The sequence below is a fragment of the Cervus elaphus genome, chromosome 11 (genome assembly GCF_910594005.1).
Source record: "Cervus elaphus chromosome 11, mCerEla1.1, whole genome shotgun sequence".
NCBI classification, from domain to species: domain Eukaryota; kingdom Metazoa; phylum Chordata; class Mammalia; order Artiodactyla; family Cervidae; genus Cervus; species Cervus elaphus.
Window position 1 is genome coordinate 96,165,811 of NC_057825.1, and position 16,493 is coordinate 96,182,303.

The following is a 16,493-nucleotide window of genomic DNA, read 5'->3' on the forward strand; positions in this document are numbered from 1 at the left end:
CCTCCCCCCACCCCCAGGGATCTCATTTGGAAGGCAGGCAGGCATTTGTTAAGTCAAGCATGATTCCCTAAACGGTCCCCAACGGATGTTGCTTTTGAAAGGGACTGTTGTCACACCAAAGAGTCCTTAATTGGTTGAGTTTTGGGAAACATAAGGTAATAGATTTGGTCACTGCATCTTCCTGGGCTAACCCAATGTTTCAAAACTTCCTGCTCCATCACAGAAACAATATGGGCTGAAGGCAAGTGCCTTGAGGAAAACGAAGATGAAAAAGATCCTTTTCTTTCTAAACCCTTAGAAAGGGTTTGTCTAGTTCGGGTTCAAGCGAAATGCAGAACAGGCCGGGCAGATGAGCCAAACCAGTGGGGTGGAGCCCCTGACTACCACTTGCCAGCCCAGCTAAGCCTTGGGGAAAGAGATGGAGCCTGCCCCTGGGGGGTGGGAGGCTTAAAGGCTGACAGCACACCAGCCCTTGCAGGATGTGTGGGGCTGACCGGAAAGCAGCCATCAGACCCGGGTCAGAGGCCAGGAAACACTTGGAAGAGGAAGACCCTGGCGTTTGGAGAGGTTCTGCTGATACAGACAGGAGGGGCTAGGGTTTCAGAGAGACAGGGCTTGGAGGGCGAGCCTCTTGGAGGACAGTCAAGGGGAGAGACCAGAGCACTCACCCCAAGCTCTGTGTCCGGTTGAGTAGGAGTCAAGTCAGGAAATCAGGGCCTTAAGTGCTGTCCTGAGAGGCCAAGCCCAGCGTGGGAGGAAGCGAGGCCATGCCAAAGGCTTTGAGCAGCGGATGTCTTGTGTGGACGGTGAGGATGGGAGTCATCGGGAGATGGGTAGCAGGGGGGCAGGGGAAGGAGGTGGGGTGCCAGGAGGCCCTGGTGGAAACCCAGGATATCGATGGGGGTGGGGCACAGGGGGACTTGGGGAGGGGGTAACAGGGTGGGGAGGCTGGCCTGCCTCAGGGCCTATGACCTTCTCTGACGGGCCCTGGGCTTGGTTTAAATACTACTCAGCAGCAGCCACAACAACATGGATGGGCCTAGAGATGATCATATTAAGCCAGACAGAGAAAGACAAATACTGTATTATTTACAGGTGGGACCTAAGAAATGATACAAATGAACTTATTTACAAAACAGAGGCAGACTCACAGACATAGAAAATAAATTTATGGTTATGAGAGGGGAAAGAGGGTGGGGGAGGGATGCATTAGGAGTTTGGGATTAGCAGATATATAGGTGTAGAATCACTTTGTTGTACACCTGAAACATTGCAAATCAACTATATGTCAATGAAAAGCAAATGTTTTCCTGGTTACTCAGCGGTAAAGAATTTGCCTGCAATACAGGAGAGCCAGGTTCAATCCCTGAGTGCTACCTCATTCCAGCAGCCCTAACAAACACAGCCATCTCCCTTGAGAAGAGGCAGAAAAGCCCTTGGAGACTGGCTAGAAGTGGTCAGGGAGGCAGAGGGGGAAGCAGGAGGTCAAGTCACAGAACAGAGAATCCGCAGGAGGAGAGGGGATGTGAACCATCAGCGGGGACGCAGGGTTTACGGAAAGCTGCTGGCTTTCAACACCAGGAAGTCACTGATGACCTTTGAAAATGATGTCATTGGTGCAGCAGGGAAAAATCTAGGGCACTTAGGGTGTGAGGAATGTGACACGATGCTCTAGGGGTGGAGAATCCTTATTTCAAGAAGTTTCAGTCTGAATTGCAGGAACGAGACAGGACAGTAGCTTGAAGGGAGTCCAGAACCTGAGTGAAGGACTTTTTCCAGGTGGTATTTAGGGAGTCCTGGGCAAGCATGAGGGCCTCGCTGGTGTCTCAGATGGTAAAGAATCCACCCGCAATGCAGGAGACCTGGATTTGATCCCTGGGTCGGGAAGATCCCCTGGAGAAGGGAATGGCTACCCATAAGCATGGCTGTAGAAACTCCAGAGATAGGACTCACTCTCTACTTGTTAAATGAGAAAGAAGAAAATTTCCCAGAATCAGGGGGAAGGGCACCACGCCCTGCGGACAGCTGACCCACAGCAGCAGCTTGGCTTGACATCTAGGAGGAACAGTGGGAGGTGGAACGGATCTGTGCGCTGCCCCCAAACGCTGGCAGTCACTGAATTCCATTTAGCTCACTCAGGTTCCCATAAAGAGCCCGAGGCCCGGCTTCCTCTCACCTCTGTTCCTTTGGAAGTACCCTTGCAGATGTGGAGGGACAGGAACTGTCCTCCCAGTAGGCAGCGCGTGGGCGGTGAGCATCTGTCCTTCCATCACTTGTCTTCCGGCAGAGCGGACGCCACTGTGAAGCAGGCAATGAGCCGACCTACCGACCTTGGAGGTGAGCGATGCTGGAGGGGGTGAGGAATGTTGGAGGAGGTCAGGGATGCTGGAGGGGGTGAGGGGTGCTGGAGGAGGTCGGGGATGCTCGAGGAGGTCACAGATACTGGAGGAAGTTAGTAGTCCCCTAAAAGGGATGCAGAGCTGCTCCACGCTATTCTCTGATCCTCTCAGAAAAACTCTGACAAGTTCTTCCCAGTTTCTGCTGCTCTTCCATTGCCCTTCCAGCCCAGTCCCAGGCAGCTGCCTTGTTGTTTTTTTTGGGGGGGGCGGGGGGAGGGGTGGGAATTGAGAGCTGAATCTCTTGGCAGCCTCAGCCCAGGACCCTATTCCCTTGGCCAGTGCTTTCCAAACTTTTAAAGAAATAGCTAAGCCCATCTTTCAAACAATGCTTTAGGGAAAGTCCTAAAATATCAAGGGGCTGACATTTCATTGGTACACATTTCCATTCAGACCTATGATACTCACACATCGTGAAGCCAGCCAGTGAGGATTATAGCCTGTTTTAATAAATGGGAAAAAATAGAAATTGTGGTTACGGGAAACCATTGCAATCTGATACCAGCCTCAGGGTCTAGTTTATTTCCACCATTTGCTTTGGTCACATTGTAATAAGAAATTTCTAATTCACACAAATGGCAGTAAACTGTAACAGTTTTTTAAAAATAACCAGCCTTATAACCTTGGGATTTAAGGAACCAGCCAATGACATATTTATTCAGTCTTTACAAAGATAACTTTTCTTTGCAACACACTTCTTAGTTTGCCAATCAATCAGCAGTGTGTCACGTGTTTGTCAGTAACAAATTTGAACCTATTACACTACAATATTAAAAATAGCTTAACAACCTTTTAAGCATGAAATCTGAACCAAAATTTGTGGAAACCTGAATGGTGCTTTCTAGGGGATAGAGATGGAAGCACAGTACCCTAAGAACCACCTTGAACCCCAACCCCATCATCAAGAAAGAAGAGCTTAGTGAATCCCTGCTTTGCGACAGACTCTGTCCTGGGCTGGAGATACAAGGGGAAAAAAATAAACATAGCTTGCCCTCATCCACAAGGATGCTGGTCTGGAAGATGAGGTAGACCCAGAGAGAAATTCCATCAAGTGTAGGGTTTCCTGCGAGCCTGGGAGGCAAGCACTCGGGGAGACCTGGAGGAGGAGTGGGGGTGGGGTGGGGTACAGAGCAAAGATGAGCAAGTTTCTAGAGGCTGTAACCAGGAACCCAGGGAAGAGAGGCAAAAGTGATGCCCAGATGACACAGGAAAGGGAACCAGCTCATGGTAGGTGTAGGGCTCGGGCTGTGTGAGATGGTGGGAGTGTAGGAGGCAAGCCTGGGAAGCAGGAAGGGCCAGATCATGTCACAGAGGGGGCTTCAGGGCGATGAAGGGACCTGTGCTGTACCCTACAGGTGATGGATGGCCTTGAGTGCTGTTCCACAGGTGGTTAAGTTGCTAAGTCGTACCTGACTACATGCCTCTTGAGACCCACCAGGCTCCTCTGTCCATGGGATTCTCTGGGCAAGAATACCGGAGTGGGTGCTACATTTTTAAAGGAGCCCTTCTATAGATTGATCCCATACACAGAGGCAAGGAGACCACTTGGGAGACCAGCTGAGGCCATGGGTGATGGCGACTGAGCCAGGCTGGGGCCATGGAGAGAAGCAGGGGCGGTGAGTGGTTCAAGAGGCAGAACGGACAGGACTGTAGGTGCACTGATTGACTGGCTGTAGGTGGAGATCAAGGGAGACCCTCCACAGAAGTTTCTGCTTTGGATGGTTGACCGTATAGGAAGGTTTTGTGCCCAGGTCCTCGGCGTCCACAGCCGTTGAGACTGAAAGCATGAGAGAAGTGCCAGCCAATCAGACTTGTGGCTGAGAATCACCATCATGAACATAAATTCAGAGAAAGGGTCAGAAGCCAGACCGGGGACTTCCCTGGCCACCCAGTGGTTAAGACTGTGCTTCAGATGCAGAGGTTCAATACCACATTGGGGAACTCAGATCACACATGACACAAGGTGTGGCCAAATAAGTATTAACTAATTTTTTAAAAAAGAAGCCAAACCAAGTCCAGGTGAGTCTTCAGGGAAGTTGTGCAAGTTTTGCCTACAGTTTGTTTCTGAGAATGAATGAGCAATCCGTGTCAGATTAATTGGTCAGTGAGATTAATCAGTTTGATGAAAGGAAAGATTTCTACAAAAAATGCAGTCATAACATCGAGTTGCCTTTTTTTTATATATGTTTTTTTTCTTGGCCTCTAGCAAGAGGGATCTTAGGTCCCCAATCAGGGATCAAACCTACACCCTCTGCACTGGAAGCACAGAGTCTTAACCACTGGACCACCAGTCCCAAGTTGCTTTTTTTTTCCCTAATGACATAATCCGTGTAATTATTCCATCAATGCAAAAGGCAAACACGTTTCTCTCTGGGTACTGGTCATGAGGCTATAACACATTTTCCAGACAGATCCTGATTACCATGAGCCGAATGGTAGAAATAGTAAATGGACATAACCTTTAACAGCAAAATAATAATAATAATAACCAAAGTGACTCTCCTCCAGTGTGACTGCATTCCTGTGTACTTTGTATAGCTGGGTAATGTTTGATGTAAAGAACTGAAGTGGGAAAGAAAAATACTGCAATCTGACTGAAGTGTTGGAAGGGGAATGGGTGGGGAGTTTATGTGGTTTTTAAAAGGGAAGTTCTATCCCAAACTGTGTCATTTCTGAAGTGAAGGAGGTTCCAGCAGACTATTAGAAGAGGCTGCACGTTCGCAATTTGATGTTTTCGGCACACTTGTACTTCATGATAAGGAACACGCGGTTTTTCACCGAATCACACAGTGTTATTTGAATACCAAGGGACTAAAATATACATGAAGGCTGGCTGTTCTGGTATTTGATGAAACCAAAGGGAAACTCCTATTGAGTCTGGTGAAAGACAAGACTAAATGCCCATCAGGATTTTTTTTCTCCCATTTACATTGCAGGTTTTCAAATTTTTAAAGAGGCTCTCTTGAAATTGTGAGGGGAGTGGCAGCAAAGAGATGTTCGTCATCAGTGTTAGAGGAAAGCAGTGCTTTGAAGGATGCTGGAGGGCAGCTTGTCAAGAAGAGGAAGTGTCAAGGTTACACAAACACGCTGAGGTGCCGCCTGCGTTAGCACCTTCTCGTTCAGTTCATTACTGAGACAGCCTAGTGAGGTAGGTCAAGGAGCCCAGCGGCCGTGTGCAGGGCCGGCCAGCGCAGGCTGGGTGGGCAGCTGCTTTCACCTGAATGTACCTGTGGATCTGACTCAGGGGTTCCTGCCACTTCGAGCCAGATGGGAAAGGAGGACCCACAAGGCTCAGGGATCCTGGGCAGGGATCCTGACTTCAGAAGCTTCTTCAAAGCCTCCCAGGGTTTGAGAATGATCCCAGACAGTGACAAAGCAATTAAAAAAAAAAAAAAGAACCCAGATTGCATCACAGGTTTAACCAAAGTGTTCAGAGGAGATTGGCTCATATCTTGTGTTTACAGTCAGAGCTGTTTTGATTGCTAAAGACGATGTTTGGCAATTGCAAATTATCTGATGTTGGACCAGCATGGTCGAAAGGGGAGCCTGCAAAAAAGTAGGGGTGGGGATGGGGTGTTAGGACACGTGGTGATAAAGACCATGGACCCTGGGCTGAACCCTGAGACCCCTACTCACTGGCTGGTGATGGAGGGGAGCCTTTTACCCTCCGTGTGCCTCGATTTCCTGCTCTGAAGCCTGGGGGAAAGTAACCGACAGGGTGCTTGTGGAGCCTTGTCATGTCAGCACTCACAGAGGCCGTGTTACCCGTCACTTGGAAAGCCCCAGGGTCCTGCTGTCAGTGTGGGAAGCGGCCTTCCTGAGGGGTCCCACTCTAGAGCCCCGAGAGTCCGCCCACACCCCAGCACACTCTTCCATCTTTGGCCACTGTGCCTGATTTTCTTCCTCCATTTCTTGATTCCTTTTCAAGCCCAGGATCCCCCACTGCCTCCCCCTTCTACCTCCACTCGGCCCGTCATCACACCCTCTGTGCCCATCCCCAGCAGTAACTCTCACAGTTACACTCCAGCCCAGAGTTCTCTGCCGAGCTCAGACCCAGGGGCCCTCTGCACACCCAGCAGGGCCCCTTGGATGCCTCAAACGCCACAGACACAGTAAGCAACAAGCCCGTCTCAGACCTTTTCTACCCACATCTCACCCTCTGCTGGGGAAACCTGGGTGAGTGGTGAGCAGCATCAACCACGCAGGCCGTGAAGGCTGATCCACAGACACCGTCAGCTCTGCCTCCCACGCATCACCCCAATGACTCTGCTCACTTCTCTCCATCTCCCCCAGGGTGGCCCCAGGCCCACAGTCTTGCTCAGGACATGGAACGTGGTGGGCAGCACTGTTTTATATAAAATAGTTAACCGACAAGGATCTGCTGTATAGCACAGGGAACTAGACTCAGTATTTCACAATAAGTTATAAGGGGAAAGAATTTGAAAAAGAATAGATCTATACCTACACCTGGAGCTTCCCAGGTGCTGCCAGTGGTAAGGAATCTGCCTGCCGATGCAGCAGACCTAAGAGACACTGGTTCCATCCTTGGATTGAGAGGATCCCCTGGAGAAAGTCACGGCAACCCAATCAGTATTCCTGTCTGGAGAATCCCACGGACAGAGGAGTCTGGGGGAGGGGTGGGGGGCTACAGTCCATAGGGTCACAGTGTCAGAAGTGGCTGAAGCACCTTCGCACACATGCACACACATATGTATATTTATAACGGAGTCCCTTTGCTATATATCTGAAACTAACATGACACTGTGAATCAACCATACTCCAGAAAAGAAACAACAACCAAAAAAAACCCCAAAACAAACGTGGTTGGGGAAGTGGTTAACAGACATGCTGACAAATAAATCAGGGAGTTTCTCAGAACATTAAGTACTGTGAAGAAAGCCTACCAGAGAAACTGGCTAGAGGGTGACCTGAGAAGGAGGTGGGGGAAAGTTTCTTTTAGGAGGTGATATTTGGGGACCATGAAGAGAATTCCACAGCTGCCTCAAACCCACAGATTTGAAAGGCTGCAGGTTGGTGGTGACCCCAGGCTGGAGGTCAGAGAGAGAATGGAAGAGGAGGCAGGGAGGTCTGCAAAGGCCGGCTCCCGGTGGTTTCTTGGGGAGGAGCCCCAGTCTTATGTAAATGTGGTGGGCAGCCAGGAGGACTTTTAAGCACATCCTTTATCCCTCAGGGGAGCTGATTCCTGACACCAGTTCCTCCAGCCCCATGTGATTCTGCCTCTGATAGAGCGCTCCACACTTACAGCTCTTCAGGTTAGTCATGAAATAAATGAGCAATGACTGCTGAGACCACGCTGGTTTTCTCCTCCAATCAAGGGCGACCCCATGGTGATCATGCAGAACCAGGTTCAAACCTAGGGCCATCTCCACGTCTCTCCCCACCAGCAGTTTGTCACCGACTCTTGCTTGTTCCACCACCCGAGCACCCCTCAAATCTGTTCACTTCACTGTCTTCTTTTCAGTCCAACAATTTTATTGTGTACACCTTGAGAAATACTGATCATGGAGGGACTGGTTTGACTTTTGCTTCTACCATGATCAATGCAATCAGAGGATTCCTTCACTGGCTTTTTTTAATTAGATATAAAGTCTATGATCTGACCTGAGCCAGAAGAGAACTGACCATCTCTTTTCCTTCAAAACGGTAATGATCATGAATTATTCCAAATAACCGGTATCACAGGCTTGCAGATTTGTCTGAACTGGGACTGACAGTGGAACACAGTGGGCAGAGGTGTAAACAAGAAAAAGTACACAGGGATTTTTGGACCATTGTCTAGTGAAAAGGGACTTCTAACTCCAAACAAATGGAGTTAAATTTAAACTCTCAACTTAAACTCCGTTTCCCCCCTGTGCTGTGTGAAGTTAAACTCTTTCTAACTCACATGTTTCTAAAAATCAACTTGAAACCGGTCACATCACACCACGTGTGGTGTAAACCTCGTGGCAACAGTAAGGACGTGGAGCTCTGGGCCGATGTCTGCCCGGCTTTTCCTTCCTGCCCATGCTGTAAGTGTGGAGCGCTCCATCAGAGGCAGAATCACACCCAGGTGGGTGTGAACCTCATTTTCTCAGATATGAAGTGAAGTGAAAGGAGCTCAGTCTTGTCTGACTCTTTGTGACCCCATGGACTAATAGAGTCCATGGAATTCTCAGGCCAGAATACTGGAGTGGGTAGCCTTTTCCTTCTCCAAGGGATCTTCCCAATCCAGGAAGCGAACTGGAGTCTCCTGCATTGCAGGTGGATTCTTTACCATCTGACCCACAAGGGAATCCCAGGAAGCAACAAGCTAATCCTCCTCACGTGGGAATCAGTCACTGCCATCTGACCCCTAAATCCAGGGTCTGGTAATATGGAGACTCAGAGGCAGTTATGCCTGCCTGTGTCAGAGACTCATGTCTGTCCTTCTGGAAGGTGTGGTCTGGTGAGCACATCCAGGAATCCTGGACCTATGACCCGTGGCTCTTCCTACACCAGCCAATCATCTAGTGTCTCTGGGTTTGCCTGAGTTTATTTGTGGCCCTAGTGGTAAAGAAGCTGTCTGCCAATGCAGGAGACATAAGAGATGTGGGTTCAATCCCTGTGTCAGGAGGATCCCCCGGAGAAGGGCATGGTGATCCACTCCAGTATTCTTGCCTGGAGAATCCCATGGACAGACAGCCTGGTGGGTTACAGTCTATGGGGTCACAAAGAGTCGGACACAACTGAAGCGACTTAGCACGCATTTGTAAAATGGGTGTAATGAGATGCACCATATCTCTTTCATGTTGGGATGAAATTAGTAGCTTTGAGGACCGGGAAGCATTATCACATCTATGAGTGAATTCGAAGGATTGTTATGATTGGGGCTGGAATTCCATTGTCAGGCTCACTCAGGATGGGGAAATCAGCTGAGTGACTTTCCTGCCTGATGCCAGAGCAATCATTTTTTTCTGTTTGCCATAGCCTCTCATGGGCCAGGATGACTGCCCAGCTGCAAACCCCAGCAGGGCATCTCCAGGCCCAGCTAGAGCTGCAGGAGAGATGCTTCAGGCAGCAAGACCTCAAAGCATCACTGTGTTGCCTGCCATTTATTTCCAAAGATAACACCATCTTTTGCATGAAATCCAAACTTGTCGTTACCAACTGCAGCAGAAAAATGAAGGGCTGTCTTGGACCCACCACCTCAGGGCCCGGACAGAGAAGCTCTGGGCAGGGGCCACCAAAATCCTGAGAAAGTATTAGTTACTCAGTGGTGTCCGATTCTTTGGGCCCCCATGGGCTGCAGCCCGCCAGGCTCCCCTATTTATGGGATTCTTCAGGCAAGAATACTGGAGTAGGTAGCCATTCCCTTCTCCAGGGGATCTTCCCAACCCGGGTATCGAACCCAGGTCTTCTTTACTATCTGAACCGCCTGAGAAGCCCTAAATCCCGAGACCTCAGGACTTAGTCTGTTAACCTAACCAGGTGGTCAAGTGCCTTAGTAGGTGGGTTTGTTCAGAGAGGTGAGAATACTCAAAGATGCAAATGATGATAGAGGCTTTTCTCTTGGTACCCAGAGTCGGCTAGGCAGAGAGTGAAGCCAAGTGGAACAGACAGGTAGGCAGCTCCATGCACAGCCTTCTCCCTCCCCTCATCCTACCTCTTGGCTACCATTTGCTCTCTTAGGGGCACCCAGATTCTCACCCTTCCACTCTGGCCTGGCACCAATGCAGTCTTTTCACATATTTGCTTTTGCATATTTGAAAGGAAAAGCAATCAATCTTCAGTTCAGTTCAGTCGCTCATTGGTGTCCAACTCTTCGTGACCTCATGGACCGTAGCATGCCAGACCTCTCTGTCCATCACCAACTCCCAGAGTCTACTCAAACTCATGTCCATTGAGTCAGTGATGCCATCCAACCATCTCAGCCTCTGTTGTCCCCTTTCTCCTCCTGCCTTCAATCTTTCCCAGCATTAGGGTCTTTTCCAGTGAAAAGACCTTCGCATTAGGTGGCCAAAGTATTGGAGCTTCAGCATCAGTCCTTCCAATGAATATCCAGGACTTATTTCCTTTAGGATGGACTGGCTGGATCTCCTTGCAGTCCAAGGGACTCCTAAGAGTTTTCTACAACACCACAGTTGAAAAGCATCAATACTTCGGCACTCAGCTTTCTTTAGAGTCCAACTCTCACATCCATACATGACCACTGGAAAAACCATAGCCTTGTCTAGATGGACCTTTGTTGGCAAAATAATGTCTCTGCTTTTTAATATGCTGTCTAGGTTGGTCATAACTTTTCTTCCAAGGAGTGTCTTTTTATTTCATGGCTGCAGTCACCATCTGCAGTGATTTTGGAGCCCGAGAAAATAAAGTCTGACACTGTTTCCACTGTTTCCCCATCTATTTGCCATGAAGTGATGGGACTGGATGCCATGATCTTAGTTTTCTGAATGTTGAGCTTTGAGCCAAATTTTTCACTCTCCTCTTTCACTTTCATCAAGAGGCTCTTTAAAGTTCTTCACTTTCTGCCATAAGGATGGTGTCATCTGAATATCTGAGGTTATTGATATTTCTCCCAGCAATCTTGATTCCAGCTTGTGCTTCATCCAGCCCAGCATTTCTCATGATGTACTCTGTATATAAGTTAAATAAGCAGGGTGACAATATACAGCCTTGACATACTCCTTTTCCTATTTGGAACCAGTCTGTTGTTCCATGTCCAGTTCTAACTGTTGCTTCCTGACCTGCATACAGGTTTCTCAAGAGGCAGGTCAGGTGGCCTCCCATCTCTTGAAGAATTTTCCACAGTTTATTGTGATCCATACAGTCAAAGGCTTTGGCATAGTCAATAAAGCAGAAGTAGATGTTTTTCTGGAGCTCGATTGCTTTTTCAATGATCCAGTGGATGTTGGCAATTTGATCTCTGGTTCCTCTGCCTTTTCTAAATCCAGCTTGAACATCTGGAAGTTCATATGGTTCACATATTGCTGAAGCCTGGCTTGGAGAATTTTGAGCATTACTTTACTAGTGTGTGAGATGAGTGCAATTGTGTGGTAGTTTGAGCATTCTTTGGGATTGCCTTTCTTAGGGACTGGAATGAAAACTGACCTTTTCCAGTCCTGTGGCCACTGCTGAGTTTTCCAAATTTGCTGGCATATTGATTGCAGCACTTTAACAGCATCATCTTTTAGGATTTGAAATAGCTCAACTGGAATTTTATCACCTCCACTAGCTTTGTTTGTAGTGATGCTTCCTAGGACCCACTTGACTTCACATTCCAGGATGTCTGGCTCTAGGTGAGTGATCACACCATTGTGATTATCTAGGTCATGAAAATCTTTTTTGTATAGTTCTTCTGTGTATTCTTGCCACCTCTTCTTAATATCTTCTGCTTCTGTTAGATACATACCATTTCTGTCCTTTATTGAGCCCATCTTTGCATGAAATGTTCCCTTGATATCTCTAATTTTCTTGAAGAGATCTCTAGTCTTTCCCATTCTGTTGTTTTCCTCTATTTCTTTGCTTTGATCACTGAGGAAGGCTTTCTTATCTCTCCTTGCTCCTCTTTGGAACTCTGCATTCAAATGGGCATATCTTTCCTTTTCTCCTTTGCTTTTGGCTTCTCTTCTTTTCACAGCTATTTGTAAGGCCTCCTCAGACAGCCATTTTGCCTTTTTGCATTTCTTTTTCTTGGGGATGGTCTTGATCCCTGTCTCCTGTACAGTGTCACGAACCTCCGTCCATAGTTTATCAGGCACTCTGTCTATCAGATCTAGTCCCTTAAATCTATTTCTCACTTCTACTGTATAATCATTAGGGATTTGATTTAGGTCATACCTGAAGGCTCTAGTGGTTTTCTCCATTGTCTTCAAATTAAGTCTGAATTTGGCAATAAGGAGTTCATGATCTGAGCCACAGTCAGCTCCCAGTCTTGTTTTTGCTGAGTGTATAGAGCTTCTCCATCTTTGGCTGCAAAGAATATAATTGATCTGATTTCAGTGTTGACCATCTGGTCATGTCCATGTGTAGAGTCTTCTTTTGTGTTGTTGGAAGAGGGTGTTTGCTATGACCAGTGCATTCTCTTGGCAAAACTCTATTAGCCTTTGTCCTGCTTCATTCCGTACTCCAAGGCCAAATTTGCCTGTTACTCCGGGTGTTTCTTGACTTCCTACTTTTGCATTCCAGTCCCGTATAATAAAAAGGATATCTTTTTTGAGTGTTAGTTCTAGAAGGTCTTGTAGGTCTTCATAGAACTGTTTAACTTGAAACTGTTCAACCGTTCAATTTGAAAGGAACAAGCGGTCAACCTTCTGACTTTCCACTAATTCCCACTTTCAGCATGCTAAGTCGCTTGAGTTATGTCAGACTCTTTGCGACCCTACGGACAACAGCCCGCCAGGCTCCTCTGTCCATGGGATTCCCCAGGCAAGACTACTGGAGTGGGTTGCCATGCCCTCCTCCAGATCTTCCAGAGCCAGGGACTGAATCCGCGTTTCTTATGTCTTCTGCATTGACAGGCGGGTTCTTTACCCCTAGTGCCACCTGGGAAGCCCCAATTCACCCTTTATAGCCTATTTATTTATAACCCCTGTCCCAGCTAAATCATGACCCATGGCGGCCGCGGGAGACACAGCATTTTGTCGGCCTCTATTCAGTGTTCCCTGTACTTCCATTCTGGTGTCTCTTCGACCATAATGTCCTGGAAGGCACACTTATCACCGCGTCTCTGCAGGTGAGAAGCAGAACTTCACGGGAAGTTCGGGCAGCATCCTCTAGGTGGTCCAGGGTGGTGATGTGAACCTGCTCCATCAGGGAAGACTTTCGCTCACAACTTTCAGCATGAAGGATCTTGGCTTTTGGCCCTCATTTCAGACCCTTCACCCACTGAGATGAGATGGTTCAGTTAGGCTTTCTTGGCAGCATTTCCTCTTCCAGCTTATATGATCCCCCACTTCCCTGGGTAAACCCTGGTCCTTGTTCAAGAACTGTTAGGCTGTATCCTGTTTCAATAAGATAAGTTACCTTATTATCTCCCATCCAAATTCCCCACGGCCAGCTGCTCAAGACCCTGGGATAATGCGAACAATGCTGACTTCTGTTCTCAGTTGCTGGTCTTTTTTTTTTTTTTAAGAAACTTTTTTCATGAAAACAAGAGGCAGTTTTCACAGGTGGAGTGCTGCGGCCTTTCTCTCCTAAGATCCACATCTGTCAGCGTCTGACAATGCCATTTGGGGGCTCGGGGGCCAGTGCCATTCCAAACGGCTTCACGAAGCTCTCACTTGAGGAGGGGGACCGGGCACTGGCCAGCACACTGCAACCAGTGTGAGAAGCCACGCAGCTGGCTCTCTGTAACAGCCCCGCGTTGGAAGCAACCCAAACGTCCATCAGCTGTAGAAGGGAGAAATAGACGGTGGTGCGTTCACACAATGCAACACCCGCCGGCACAGAGAGTCAACCACCTCTCAGTTACCAACACATGGGTGAGCCTCACGGACGTGACGTGTGTGCAAGAGGGCAGGCACAAAAGAGGACATGCCGCAGCGTCCTACTGACAAAAAGCACAAATGCAGGCGAAATTCTTCAGTGGTGTTCAAAGTAGGATGCTGGCTCCTCTGGGGAGGGAGAATGAGGACTTCTAGTTCTGCTTCTTTCATCTGATGCTGATTCAACAGGTGCATTCGGTTTGCGAGGATTCACTCAGCTGGACACCAACAGTATGAGCCTTTTTCTCATTGGCTTTGTCCAGGTGTGTTCTGATGCCTCTGTTTCTCTGCTCTATTTATTTATTAAACCTTTATTTTACATCGGGGCATAGCTGATTAACAATGTTGTATTGGTTTCAGGCGGACAGCGAAGGTACTCCGCCATACATACACATGTATCCATTCTTGCCCAAACTCCCCTCCCACCCAGGCTGCCACCTAACATTGAGCAGAGTGTCCTGTGCAGTACAGTGGGTCCTTGTTGGTCATCCACTTTAAATATAGCAGTGTGTACATGTCAACCCCATGCTTCCTAAATATCCCTTCCCCCTATTCTTCCCAGCTGGTAACCATAAGTTCCTTCTCTAAGCTCAGATCTATTTAACCTATGAAGATACACAACTATTTCTTCTAAGGCAGAGGAATCCCTGGAGAAAGAACCTATGAATTATCGTGTTGTTTTTTTTTTAATCTTTAAAATGTTGGACTCAGTTAGAGATCACACCTTAGGTATCTTGTGAATGTTACCTGACAGATTTATTCTTCAGGTAACAGTTTTATTCTTCTTACCTGACTGAACTGACTTTAGGAAATCATGAAAATCAATTCTGTTTGCTTGACTGCTGGCACCACAATAATTCTTTTTTTGGCCTGGTGGCATGTGGGATCTTAGCTTCCCGGCCATGCCCCCTGCAGTAGAAGCACAGAGGCTTAACCACTGGACCACCCGTGAAGTTCTCCATAATAATTCTTTATAATATGTGTTAGGTTTTTTTTTTTTTTTCAAAACAGAAAAGAACCTTTTCGTGTCCCCTGAGGAACAGCTTATTGGGAGCAACTTTGAGGAAACAAGAAATCAGAAGGCGCCGTTAAAACCCACATACTCCCCTCATCAGCTCTAACCGCATCACGTAGGTCTCTGCAATGCAATTTCATTCTTTCTGGGCAGCGTGTACTGTTTAGGTGACTGAATGGAAGTCAGATTCTCAAATCTGCGGTTTTAAAATGAAGTTCTCCTGAAATAGAACTCTTAATCAAGACATATAGGATGAGTCACTGCCATTGTTACCAGCAAGAAACTTGAATTGCATTTTAAAATCTCGTATCAGTGTGACTGGGGCTCCCTGGTGGGTCGGTGGTAAAGAGCCCACTTGCCAACGCAGGAGTCAGGGTTCAGGTCAATACAATCCCCTGGAGAAGGGAACGGCAGCCCACTCCAGTATTCTTGTCTGGGGAAGCCCGTGGACAGAGGAGCCTGGCAGGGGCTACAGTGCATGGAGTTACAAAGAGCCGGACACAGCTGAGCAACTAAACAGCCATCGATGTAATAACGTTTAACTGACACATTCTCATAATGTCCCTGCATAATTTCCCCCAGCACAGAACTGGGATGTTTTCTCTTCAGAACCCGCCGTTTCAGCCTTCCCTGAAGGAGGAAAATTTCAAACCGCTCCTTTTAGAACCCAAACTCACTTTGCTTCGTGTTGCATTCAAGTCTCTGAGCTAGTTGTTGTTGCTTAGTCGTTAAGTCACGTCTGACTCTTCTGTGACCCCATGGACTGGCTCCTCTGTCCATGCGCAGTTGGGCCTGATTTAAGACCTGCCCGCCTCTTTCTTTGGTGTGATTTTTTTTTTTTTAATGTGGACCATTTTTCAAGTCTTTAATGAATGTGCTGCAATATTTTTATCTCTTTTTCTGGCTTCAAGGCATGTGGGACCCCGCCTCCCCAACCAGGGATCAAACTGGCACCCCCTGCATTGGAAGATTAAGTCTTAACCACTGGATGGACAGGCAAGTCCCTTCGTAGTGAGATGTTAACCCCTCAGAACGTGTCCCTGACAGAGCTGTCACATTTACCATAAAAAGCCTGTGGCCTTGGCCTCTGCCAGGCTCTCCTGTCAATCATGGGCTGCCTTTCAGAAGTGAGGACTTGATGAGGTGGCCACTGAGTTGTTCATCAGAACTTCCTGACAAAGAAGGAAGGAAGATCACGAGCTCAGATGCCCCCAGGCCTCAGCGAGACCCAGAGCCAGGACCAACCTGGAAACTTGGTTATCAGCATCAGGCCCAGAGGGGAGGAGCTGTGGGAAGGAAGGGTGGGGAAAGTCAACAGCTGGGCCTCCCGGAGGGCCTCACTTGCGGATAGAATCATCTGCACCCTTTTTCTAGATTCCACAAGCGCCAAAGGATTGATGCTGTCCAACTGTGGTGTTGGAGAAGACTCTTGAGAGTCCCTTGGACTGCAGGGATATCAAACCAGTCAATCCTAAAGGAAATCAGTCCTGAATATTCATTGGAAGGAAGCTCCGATACTTTGGCCACCTGATGGGAAGAACTGACTCACTCGAAAAAACCCTGATACTGGGAAATATTGAGGGCAGGAGGAGAAGGGGACGACAGAGGATGAGATGG

The 16,493-nt window shown here is 47.9% G+C and overlaps 1 long non-coding RNA gene across 1 annotated transcript; it reads left to right on the top strand.

The window, feature by feature from the left end:
- The first annotated feature begins 14,006 nt into the window (after window positions 1-14,006).
- LOC122703946 lies at window positions 14,007-16,312 on the top strand. The gene is made up of 3 exons (XR_006343680.1): window positions 14,007-14,124; window positions 14,873-14,991; window positions 15,788-16,312. It is a non-coding gene; the product is annotated as an uncharacterized LOC122703946 (long non-coding RNA).
- Window positions 16,313-16,493: the final 181 nt, after the last annotated feature.